We start from the raw sequence: 12,791 nt of genomic DNA, 5'->3' as shown, positions 1-12,791 counted from the left end.
CATCTTGGATAGCATTTGAAAATGTCTTTTCATTCAGATGGAAAGATATGGTTCAATTTGGGTGGGGAGGTGAGTAGAGGAGGATCCTAATACAGGAAAGCCTCATTTTACACTGGGGTCAGGTTCCTAGCTTACTGTTCATAAAGTAAATCATTCATAAATTGAGATAAAATTATAATGTATTTAAATTGAATAAATCAAAGATGCCAAGAAATTATATTCTTGGCATCTTTAATTTATAGTATAACCAAGTGGAAAAACTTCCAACATATTTAAATCGAGATTGGTTCCTTAAGTACGAAAGGCTTCCACAAATGACTCTTTTTCAACAGATTCTTCGTTTTTCATTAAACAAAGATTTTGCCTTGCCCATGATTACTGCTTGAGTTACAGGAAACTCCTTTGATTCTTATTGTTAATCAACAGTTCTAGTAATTTATCCATTTTTTCATTTACTTTCACTCCTTGAATATGATGTTCTTGACACTTTTGCATTAACAATTCCCACATATGAATGCTTTATCTTATCTGCATTGGTTATTGTTGTTGAAACTGTAGAAGGCATTAACTTTAATACTTTACACACATCAGAATGATGTTCATCTGATTCAGTATGCCAAATCACTTCCATTTTTTACTCATTATTAAGTGATTATTATTATTATTATGGGCAACTCCAAGGAGTCCTTAGACTCATCGAGGGAGGCCCTAAACATATCAAGAACAACTATTCAGCATTTGCAAATGAATTCAAAGCAAAGTATCTATCATACTTTGCTTTGAATTCATTTACAATCATGGCACCCACAACAAACTCTGGCAGCTTATTCCACTCATTCACCCATCTCCAAGTGTAAAACCTAGTTCTAACACCCTTGCTAACTACACTCTTGCTGAGTTTCCATGGATGGACCCTAGTTCTCCCATCAACAGACCTGTTCTGAAAAATTTCCTCTTAATTAATCTTGTAAAAACCCTTCGGTAATTTGAATGTCTCAATCATATCACCCCTTTTCCGCCATCAACCAATTTCTGTAACCCAATTTCAGTATCTTCAACCTGTTCTCATAAGGTTCATTCCATAGACCAGCTATCATCTTGGTCATTCACCACTGGATCCTCTCTACCTCCTCCACATCAAAAAGAAACCCAGGGGCCCAAATCTGGGTACAGTAATCAAGATTGGGTCTTATCAAGGCTTGATAAAGAGGAACAAGAACTTGCTTATCTCTGCTCGTCAAAGTATTCTTCAGTAATCAGGTGATCTGATGAGCTGATTTAGCTTTTCTGCTAATTTTTTTCACCCCAAAATGCATAACTTTACACTTTGCTACATTAAACTAACATCCATTCTCGTTAGCCCAGACTGCCAATCTATCCAAATCATCCTGTAACATTTTGACATCATGTGTATTCACTATTGCTCTACCCAACTTTGCATCATCAGCAAACAAATGAACAGTTCCCCTCAGATCCTTTCCTATATCGTTAATGAACAAATTAAACAGCAGTGGTCCAAGAACAGAACCATGCGGCACATCACTAGTCACAGGCCGTCTTTTGGACTCTACTCCTGAATAAACTACTCTGATATCTCTCCATCAACCACCCTCCTATCCATCTCACCAACCCTATATCCATTCCCATATGCTGCAGTTTACTGATTAGAATTCCATGTGGTATCTTGTCAAAGGCCTAACAAAGTTCAGCAGTATCACTGTAAATCCATTACCCTTATACAGTTTCTGTTGTCATTGTATTATAAAATGTCACTGTATTATATTTTCTGCTTTTTTTTTTTTAAGCTGATGAACACGTCTAATCAGCTCTACGTTTTGATAACATTTTTAATTTATTGTTTAAATACTAATATTAGAACTTTCATGTTTTTTTTATTTTATTTTATTTTTTTAGCAGTCTTTAGAACATGTTTAGAGGGGACCAAAATGTAAAGTTTTGTATCCACAACCTCTACTCACAATGCCATAGAATATAAAACAAAAGGCAATTGTGAATGCTTTCGACATGGTGGGTTTGTGTTTTTTGTTAATTTTGAATGGTTCGTTAATTTGAATCTTCATAAATGGAGGAAATGTAAAATAAGGCCTTCCTATACTTATTTCAACATAAGATATTTTCCAGCTTATTACAAGGCATATTTGAAGATATATTATTGTTTTTCTAATACCGTTTTTTTTTTTTAAGACCAGTATTGCTTGGCGATCTTAGCTGTATCAGTGCATTAATGGGAAAGGATTAAAGTTACTGTCAAAACTGAGTTAAGATCTTTACAGGATATACAAAAAGCATTATTTGGAATCCCTCAAGTTTCCTTACTTGAGAGACCCACTGATTAATTTTAGTCTTTTAGAAGGTATCTGTAAATGATATTAAAATCAAAGCATATCAGTGCAGTGAACTAATACTATATTATGATTAGACAACAGTCCTTAATGTTTTGTTAGGTAATTTGCATATAAGCAGTATGCAGGAAGTTGCATATATATGTGTGTAATTCTGTGATGCTGTCGACAGTACTAATTATTACACATATATTCTAGGTTAGAGCTATAATCCTTGTCTTGTGGTTGTCATCTCAAAAGGGTTCAGCAGTAACACTCAGCTCTGCTTGTCAGATTTGTCCCTGGTAAAGTCTTGGAATCCATTACCAGAAAGAAGATGATGATTGTGATAATGATATCAAGCAAAGTCACTGAACCATATCATTCATACAAAACAAAATCAGAAGTGTGTAAATCTCGAAGTAAGCCATTTCCATAAAACTAAAACAATGAATTTTGTTTGAAGTCTGAATTTAGAAATTAAAGACAACAGGAATTCTAATTGCTATTATTTTTTTAAGCATAAATACAGAGGCTCATAGAAGATGAAGCATAATTCTTTATTTCATTTGAAACCTTTCTGCTCATCCTTCTTTCTAGAATATAGAGTTTCTGAAAGCAAAAGACTAATTTCTCAAAGCATATTTGATACTGAATTCATTTTGTCATCATCCATGTGCTATTGAAATTTTAATTGAAAATCAGATCAACTTCAGTTCTTTCAAATCTGATGAGCATATTCATTCATATAATTCAAATTTGCAGAAATGTTTCTATATTTGGAAGAGGAGACTTAGTTTTCTTTTTCTTGGAAGACTATTTGAAGTATTATGAACTGTTGGCCATATGTATTTTTACAGAACTTGGATCATCTTTCTTTCTTGTATAAGTTTGATCACTTTGAAAAGTGGATCTCTTTAAAACATTTGGCAATGTTGGCCAGATGTTTTGCAGAATAATGTATCAACCTCATATGCAAATATTAGTTATGTCTTTGTTTGATAAGTTGTCTACATCTATCAAGTTTCATCTTGCACATCTAGGAGCTGAGATTAAAAAAACAGTGATGAAAACAGTAAATTGTTTAGGTACCTGAACAACTGTTGATTGCAAAGAATTTTCAAATAAAATTCTTTAAATTAGTTTGAATTATTTCTTCTTCAAAGGAAATAATGACTTCATGGAATATTTCTTTTGAACTAACTAAAAATCTCAGATAAGCTCCTTTGTAACTTAAGTATTACTGTTGTTATGCTACCTGTATCACACATGGCTTGTATTAAAATAGGGTGATACATTTTAGCACAAGTCAAGTGAATTTTCTATTTGTTTATCAAAAACTGGGAAGAATTAACCCTCACCCCACACACGTTAATTCATGGGGGATGCATCATTTTCAATTCTTTTTAATTTTGATTAGCACACATCAAACAGCATTTAGCTTCTGTTATTCATCTGTCATATGCTAGTTCTGCAAAAATAGGCATAGATAGGAAGAATATAATGGATAAGTCTTGTCTAGCTCAATAGTTCAGTATTGCCTGGTTCAAGAATTATACGAATACTTATTCTCTAGATACATAAAATGAGTTAGGTACACTGGGTTGATGTGATATCTGATATCTGAACCTCAGGAAACAACTTTGATATATATATATAATAGTTGTAATTCATATGAGTGTCACTTTGGTTTGAATCTTTGAATTTTTATTTTTTTATTTTTATTGAAACATTTTAATCTTTTTCCTTATATATAATATGTGAAATACCTTTCAAGGATTTTTTTATTTTATTTTATTTTTTACAGTGAACAGCATTGCGACCATCACTGTTTATCGGGAGATTAGTATTTGGCTATAATTTGTTTAAACTGATTTCACTGTCTTTTTAGTGTTGACTCATTGAGATATTTAAATAAAGATGGTAGTGAACCATTGTTTCCATGTTGTAGTCATGAGCAAGAATCATACTGTCCCTTCATGAGGACAATATGATATTTGCTTTTTATGGTTGAAATAAAATTGGTATGAATCATGTCTAGCCCATGAAGAAATTTTGTTAGAACTTTTCATTTGAAGATAAAGTAGCTGGTCTCATACAGATTTGGCATAATTTCCTGTGAAACTAATATACTGGCTAATAAATACATGCAATCAAATGGTCATACTAGTCTCATAGCCATATGTGCTTTGGCCATAATTCCAGCTACTGCTGATGAAGTTGGCAAAGAACTCTATGGCTAATTATTGTTTGAACAGTTACATGTCCTTGATTTTAGCCATTTTCCAGGAGAGGGTTTTTTTTGGGAGGGGGGGGAGTAGAAATAAGCCAGTGCTTAATTCTGATTTGGGGGAGGGGACTGTAGGTTCAGAGTTGCACAGTGAATATTATAAAAGCATTGTTAAAAGTAATTTGAATGTTTCATCATATACATAACAGAGATAGAGATCAATCTCTCATTTATCTGAAGTTGGAGATATTTCCTTACTTGGTATAAGACCACATCCTTACTAATATTGGAGGCTTGAAGTGGTTTAGAAAAGCGCCATATTTGGTTTATAAAGCAATATGTTTTTGTTACCTAACTCTTTGCCCATCCACATCATTAAGGTATTTTAGATTTACAACCTGTAATGGGTACAATGCCCCATGAAATCTGGATGCCCACCTGGCAGTATCAGTTAATTAGTAACTGGTTACTTAACACTCTGATTGATTGACTTGCAGGCTTGCAAAAGGATTTTTTTTTTTGAAAATCATTTTGCCTCCAAGCCAGCATCTAAATCTTGATAAATAAACTTGCCAAAAAATTTCTTTCTTAATTCTTTATCCAAGTCTAATCAAACGGTGCGTGTGTGTGTGTGTGTGTGTGAGAGAGAGAGAGAGACTTGTATATAGAAGCTGAGTGTGATGAGTATCAGTTAATAATTCGTTTGGATTGTATTCTATCCTTCATGGGAATGAAATTTTCATAACTAGTATGGTGAAGATTTTTCACCATACTAGTTGTCAAATGGTAAAGACCATTTATCTAAGGAAACCAAAAATTTTCACCTAATACTAGTCATGAAAATTATCTATTCGGTTTGATTTTTCTTGTTTCTTGGACTAATAATTCATTAACTTCTTTTAATTTGGGTGGTTAATCACATAGAAGAGTAAGACAAGCCATGTAGCTCATTTATAAATCTACATAATATTGCATTGCTGTATGGATCTATACTAGATTTTTAGAAAATCCTTGATTTTTGCATCATTTAGAAAACAGATTGCCAAATCTGCTTTCTAAATAACGTAGTGATTGTGAATTTGTTGATAAGTTTGAAGGAGATTAGATTCTTTTTTGTGAATAAGTTTTTTTGAGGGAGAGGAAGGTGCTAATAAGGCTGATGTATATTATAGGTTGCTTATATGTTCTTTTTTCTAGAGCTGCTGGTTAAATAAGATATAGGCCCTGTTATGGAAACAGGAGTTATTTTTGATAATGAGATATTGATAATAGTTGTAATGGAGGTAATTTTCTTTGTTTGGTAGGTTTGCAATATATTTTGAAATAGAAAATTTAGGTGCTGTAAAAACTGGAGTCATTACTAGAATGTGGAGGATTGGAACATATTTTGTGACACTGATAGAGAATGCCATCTAGATGCATAAATTAATTTTTAGGTGGAGATAAATTTTTGTCACCTAAGTTGAACCTACTTCTCTGCTTACTGGGAGGGAACTGAAGTGGCTTAAAAAAGTTCCATGTTTGGTCTCTAGAGCAGGGTTTCTGCTATGTAAAAATAAATAAAAAATACAGAAGAAATATAAAATTAATAAGAGTAAGAAAAAAAAATCCTTAGCCAACACATGGTAATAATGTACTATAGGGTTACACAAAAAACTTTTTGTGGGTGGGAGGCATGTAAAAAAACAAAAAAATTAATAAAAATAACATGTATAGACTGACTGTCATGATTATTGATGATATTTATTTATTAGTGAATAGCAGTAATTTAATGTTCATAGAAACAATTCAACTCATTATCAGAATGTTCTTTCTTTCTACTAGAGCCTCCATAGCTCAGTAGGTATAGACGGAGTTTTTTGGTCGGAAAGACCTGGGTTCGATTCCTGTCCATGATGTAAGAAACCTTTGTCTGGTCTCTTTTGACTAAAGGTGAGTTAGTTGGTCTCATACAGAGGTAGAGGGTTTTTTTTCCACCCAGGAACTCTGGTTTTCCGTTCCTCAGAACAGGCAAACTGGTCCCAAGAACCCACATGAATTTGCATAAAAACACACTTTATCCCTCATGAGAAGGGCTCAGTCCATCCTAAGGAATGGGGGGAAGAAAAGGAAGAACCCCCCATACAAAGCTCATCCTTAAATAATGTTGCATTTTTATCAGAACTTCCAGTTCTATCCCATTTGTTATAAATGGTTTCCCCATGTCAAAGTGACATAGAGGGTACTGTTTCTCCCCATGTCAACCCATCCTAAGGGATGGGGGAAGAAAGGGGGAAACCCCCATGCAAAATAAATAAATCTCTTTCTGCTCATCCTTAAATAATGTTGCATTTTTATCAGAACTTTCAGTTCTATCCTATTTGTTACAAACTGTTTCCCCATGTGAAAGTGACCTAGGGGCACTGTTTTCCCCCATGTTACCTCAAAAATAGAAGAAAAAAATTCAACATATATACTATGTATTTAAGATGAATTTCCAAACAAACTTATTTATCTTTTGAAATTTTTTAAGATTTTTATGAATCCTTCTTATAACCAAATGATACTATAACAAACTATCAAAAACATCTTGAAGATGCATAGCAGCAGCAGCAGTAGTGCTGTTTTAGCTTGATATTGAATATTGTGAACATTTTGAGAAACTCATAGTGAAATAAATTTATTAGTAGATGGCATCAAATTTGTATTGTTTATTTGTTGAATGCATATGTCTAATTTTGCCACCCAATACAACTACTGTATCAGTTATAATGCTGTGGTGACAACTATGAAAGGTCACTGTACCTGAGATAAGAGGGTACTCTTAATGTCCACTTATGTTTGCAGTGACAGACTGCTGAAAACAATTACCTAGATTAAGTTACTTTCAGTTGCTATTCACAACAGGACTGCTTGCAATTGAAACTGTGTGGTATATTGAGAGGAAAGGAAGTTTCAAAATTAGAAAGTAGTGTGTGATTAAATAGGCAAATTCTGTAATTGCTTTAACATATATAAGAGGAAGATACACATGAGGTTTTGTGGTTCTAGCTCTTAATATTTTGATAAAATCTGCAAAAATCCACAAAGTAGGGTTCAACCAAACACTTAATCGATTTAATGTGATGATCTTGGGTTTGTGTTCCACAGGTCTGTGAATTTTTGTATCCTTCCCCAAATAGTGGTTTTGATACATCTTGGGTAGCAACTGATTTAAAAACATACATATATCACACAGAAGATTTTTCTCTCTCAAAATAAGCAACGTAGCTTCGGTTATTTCAGCAGTCTATAGCATATTTTAAGCATATTGCTACTGGTCTTTTTCTATATATATATATATATATATATATATATATATATATATATTTCTATTTCAGGTTTATTGCAATACTTAGTGTAGTTCTTCTTTCTCTCCACATCATATTTTGTGTTAGTAACCATTGTAGAATGGTACACAAATTATTTTATATTACAACACTAGACAACTGAAATGCTCATAGTACAAGAGATAAGCACAGTATGTTGAGACTGTATGCAAGTGGGATTATGACATGGGCAAAATATGGTTATGTAATCAGTGCAAATTCAGCTATTTCTGTGTTTTACCAGCAGAGCTGTGACATTTGACTCATTGGCCATTTCAAAATATGCTATTAGATGGACATTTAGTTAGTGCTGTAATTTCCATAGTTTACTTTAAATTATGATATCAGGAACCTCTTAACTAAGTTTGGTGATCTTACCTTATGAAGTTTAAATAAAATCTCCAAGAATCTGAATGGGGGGGGGGGAATCCATGAGGAGGACCAAACCACAGCTTTGTTGCTTTCGGTTATGAAAATTGATACAAATTTCATCTACCTTAAACAGAAAGGATGTGATTAACCCTTATACATCCAGAAGCCCATTGAGTTTTATCTGAACAGTAGGGGTCATGTTTCCTAAGGCATATATCAATTTTCTTAGTTCTAGTTCAGTGTTTAGGTAAACCCACAAATATTGAGCAAGGAGAGCTCAATATTTGTGGGTTTATTCTAGTTTTTTTTTACACAGAATGTAAAAAAAAAACTAGAATAAAATTATTTGTTGTGGCATGACATGGTGCATCATGTTAACTATTGTTAAAAGAAACTTTAAAGATAAAATGACTAATTATTTTATCTTCTATGTTGTGTTTATCCTCAACAGTACAATAACACAATCTCTTTGAAACTTTTCTGTTTGTCTGGAGTAATTACTTTGAAAGACTGCTAAATAACACGAGCAGAATCAGCACAATGGTAGAAAACTCCCAACAGGAATGCAGGCAGGAATATATATATCCATATTTGAAGTACAAAAACATCATCAAAATCCTGAAATGCGGAAAGGCAGCTAGATGGAATTCATCCAGAAATGCTCAAATATGGAGGTATAAAAGTTTTACAGTGGCTGCATTGCATAATTGAGAAGGCCTAGTCAGAGAGTCAAATTCCAGAGGATTGGAACAAAGCTCTCATAGTACCATCTATAAAAAGGGAAATAAAACTGAATCAATGAGAATTACAGAGGTATTTCTGTACTGAGTGTTCCTTGTAAGATTTATGCAAGTATACTTGAGAAATGACTAAGAAAAATTGTGGAAGGGAAGCTTTGTGGAGAACAAGCTGGATTCAGGCCAAGTAGATGTTGTCATGATCAGATTTTCCCTTTAAGACAAATAGTTGAGAAATCTTGGGAATATAACAAGGATTTGTATTTAAGTTTTATTGATCTGGAAAAAGCATATGACAACATGCCTAGAGGATAGCCCTTCAAAATGCTACAGTTATATGGCGTACATGGAACATTATATTTAGCAATATGTAGTCTCTATTTAAGCTGTAAGTCATCAGTTAGAACTGAAAGAGGTACAGGGAGATGGCTTGAAGTAAAATCGGAAGATGGTTTGAAGTAAAATCAGGTGTGTGACAAGGGTGCACATTATCTCCACTGTTGTTCGTTATCTATATGCATCACGTTATGAAGGAAAATGGTATTAAATCTGATATTAAAATTGACGAAGTTAATCTTAGCTCTTTACTTTATGCAGATGGTTATACTTCTGAATAAACCCAGCACAAGTCTGCAAGATTCCCTGACTAAATTGAATAACTCTTGTAATAGATTTCGTATGAAGGTCAGCAATAACAAGACAATGAAAATAGGCAAAAACATTGAAAATATCATCTACATTGTGAATGGAGAACCTATAGAACAAGTAAAACATTTCAGCTACTTAGGCATGATCATAAATTAAATATGGAAATAAACAACAGAATCAACAAAGCTGGTATGGTAGGAAGTCAACTGAATAAATTTATATGGAATAAGAAAGAACTTAGTCAAAACACTAAATTAGCTATATACAAGACAGTGTTCAAACCAATTTTAACTTATGGATCCGAGAGCTAGGTTAGAAATAAAACACTTAATCGAAGACTAGAGATCTGTGATATGAGAGTTGTGTGAAAGATTAGTGGAGTGAACAGATGGCATCACTGGCAGTATCTCATTAAAAATTATGATATTAGGAAAGAACTTGCCATTCTTAGCATTTAGGAATGTGTTAGTAGAGCTAATTTCAAGTTGTATTGTCAGGTTGCCAGAAAAAAGACCCAAAGAAAGACCAAGATGTAGATGGATTGATACAGTAAAAAGCATCTTAAAAGACAGAAATATAAGATCTGATAATATTGGAGTCTTGACAGATAACAGATTAATTAGGAGGAAAATTATTGATTGGAAAGTTAGTAATGATGTAACTTTTTCATGTAGTACTATCATAATTATCCTGTACCCCCCCCCCCCCCCCCCCCAGGGTACATATCAGTAATTTGGTGATTCTGATTGCAACCCATAGTAAGAAATACATTTTTACATCTCAACCCAAATATATATATATATATAGCCAAGAAGCAATATCCTCAGGGGACTATGGTTGTACAATACCAGGCAACTCACCCCAAAGGTAGAGCAAACTCCAAGCCTCTTTGCTGCCTTAAAAAACCAGTTTAATATCTTGTGGCCCATATCTGATAAGAACAGATAATGCAATCTTATTTTACTTAAAACACTGAGAAGCAAAATAGTGTAGTATCTGTTCTTATCAGTTTAATATCTGATAAGTGCCATAAGATATTAAAGATATGTACTGATTTTTGGAAAGTGCAGAAATGAACGTACCTTACTCCAACTTATCGTGAGTTGCCCTGGTGTTGTACTACCTCTACGATCAGCTCTTTCCAATCAAGAGAAATGAAAAACACATGTATATGTGTGTGTAAACTAAACTGAAATTTAACTTAACACAGAACAATATGTCTTTATTATATCTTAAAAAGTAAAAGCAAAACTGTAACAAAGTTAATATCAAACATACATTTTAAAATACAATTTTATTTAATGCTGACCATAAAAACAAACTTATATTATAGCCTACCAGTTTCGCCAGCAGACTGTCTGGCTTTTTCAAGGCGTTTATGAAAAGACATAAAAACTAGTAAATGCAAATTGAAAGGAACATAAAAAGCGTTGTAAACCAACTAGTAGCTAAGGTTACATGTTCGTATGACAGAGACTGAAAGGACTTATTGTTCTTATTCATTATCATGCATGCTTGTTTGTTGTAAACATGTAATGTGATTACTGGCTAGCTGTAGTACAGCTTGATTAAGAGAGAGGATAAGGTTTTTCCACATACTGTTTAGAATTACACCCTGATTTCTGTTGAGGTTTCCGCTGGTTATTGACACTATTGTGGCTTCCTTGAATAAACGATGTCTGTAGTCGTCATCGAGATATGGCATGGAGCTGTTTTGCCACTCTATTGTGTGGTTAGACGTACAGAAATGATGTGCTAAGCCGGAAGAGATACTTCTGTTGTGGTTTACATCACCAACAGATAAGGACCCTTATCTTCTAGGATTCCCAAAAGATAAGGTTCCTTTCTACAAATATCCAGGAGTATATTACATTCCCTGCTCCTGTGGTCTTGCCTACATAGGACAAACTTCACGGAGTTTAGAAAATCAGACAAAAAGAAAATGTTGGTGATGTAAACCACAACAGTAGTATCTCTTCCGGCTTAGCACATGATTTCTGTACATCTAACCACATGATAGAGTGGCAAAACAGCTCCATGCCATATCTCAATGACTACAGACATCGTTTATTCAAGGAAGCCACAATAGTGTTAATAACTGGTGAAAACCTCAACAGAAATCAGGGTGCAATCCTAAACAGTTTGTGGAAAAACTTGATCCGCTCTCTAAATCAATCTGAACTACAGCTAGTCAGTAATCACATTACATGTTTACAACAAACACGCTTGCGTGATAATGAATAAGAACAATAAGTCCTTTCAGTCTCTGTCATGCGAACATGTAACCTTAGCTACTAGTTGGGTTACAACGTTTTTTATGTTCCTTTCAATATGCATTTACTAGTTTTTATGTCTTTTCATAAACGCCTTGAAAAAGCCAGATAGTCTGCTGGCAAAACTGGTAGGCTATAATATAAGTTTGTTTTTATGGTCAGTATTAAATAAAATTGTATTTTAATTATAAACGACCAAATATGTTTAGTTTAAACATACATTTTATTAACATTTAAATACAACATAAAAATCTAAAATTAAACAACAAAAACAGAAATTAGAAATAATTCATTTAATGCCACTGATTTATTTGCTATAAAAAATGGATAAGTTTTTATTCACAGAAATAAACAGTTTTGCTCACTACTCCTATTCTTTCACAAGTTGAACATAAATGCCTTTGTATCATGATAAATATCTTCTCTCTCTCTCTCCAACAGACACCATACTGCAAATGCAAGAAAAACAAGTAGTTTTATTGTATCACTAAATACAGTATGGATACAAAAAATTAGTCTAGGTAGTATATGTAGCAAAAATGTGTAATTGGAGACATCTGGAATGCAAATGATCCAACTCTGAAAAACGATAAAACTCCACAGACATTATACATTAAGACTATTAATTTTACAGTTAAAATTTAATTAAAAACATTCAAACTAGCATGCCATATATATTTAAAACTTGGTAAAAATGCACATACTCAAAACGAAAGGGACATAATATATTGTCAAGCATGTTCCCTCTTGTAGGGTTGTGATGCACCAAACATGAAATCGTGGCAGAGTGAGGTGTTTTCCACCTCCCTGCCAGATGTTCAAGGTGGCATGTGGTAAGAGAC

General features: G+C 33.4%; 1 protein-coding gene and 1 non-coding gene across 2 annotated transcripts in view; both read left to right on the top strand.

Annotated features, from left to right (window-relative positions):
• LOC150094192 (exportin-4-like) overlaps positions 1-12,791 on the top strand; it is a 541,216-nt gene that overhangs the window by 128,641 nt on the left and 399,784 nt on the right. The gene's annotated exons all lie outside the window — the stretch shown is intronic.
• On the top strand, positions 10,629-10,821 carry LOC150094193 (U2 spliceosomal RNA). The gene has a single exon (XR_016550282.1). It is a non-coding gene; the product is annotated as a U2 spliceosomal RNA (small nuclear RNA).

This window comes from Typopeltis vanoorti, chromosome 22 (assembly GCF_054136105.1).
Source record: "Typopeltis vanoorti isolate ZY-2024b chromosome 22, IOZ_Tvanoo_1.0, whole genome shotgun sequence".
Taxonomy (NCBI): Eukaryota; Metazoa; Arthropoda; class Arachnida; order Uropygi; family Thelyphonidae; genus Typopeltis; species Typopeltis vanoorti.
The sequence above is the reverse complement of the archived record's forward strand: the minus strand, read 5'-3'. Positions and strand labels throughout refer to the sequence as shown.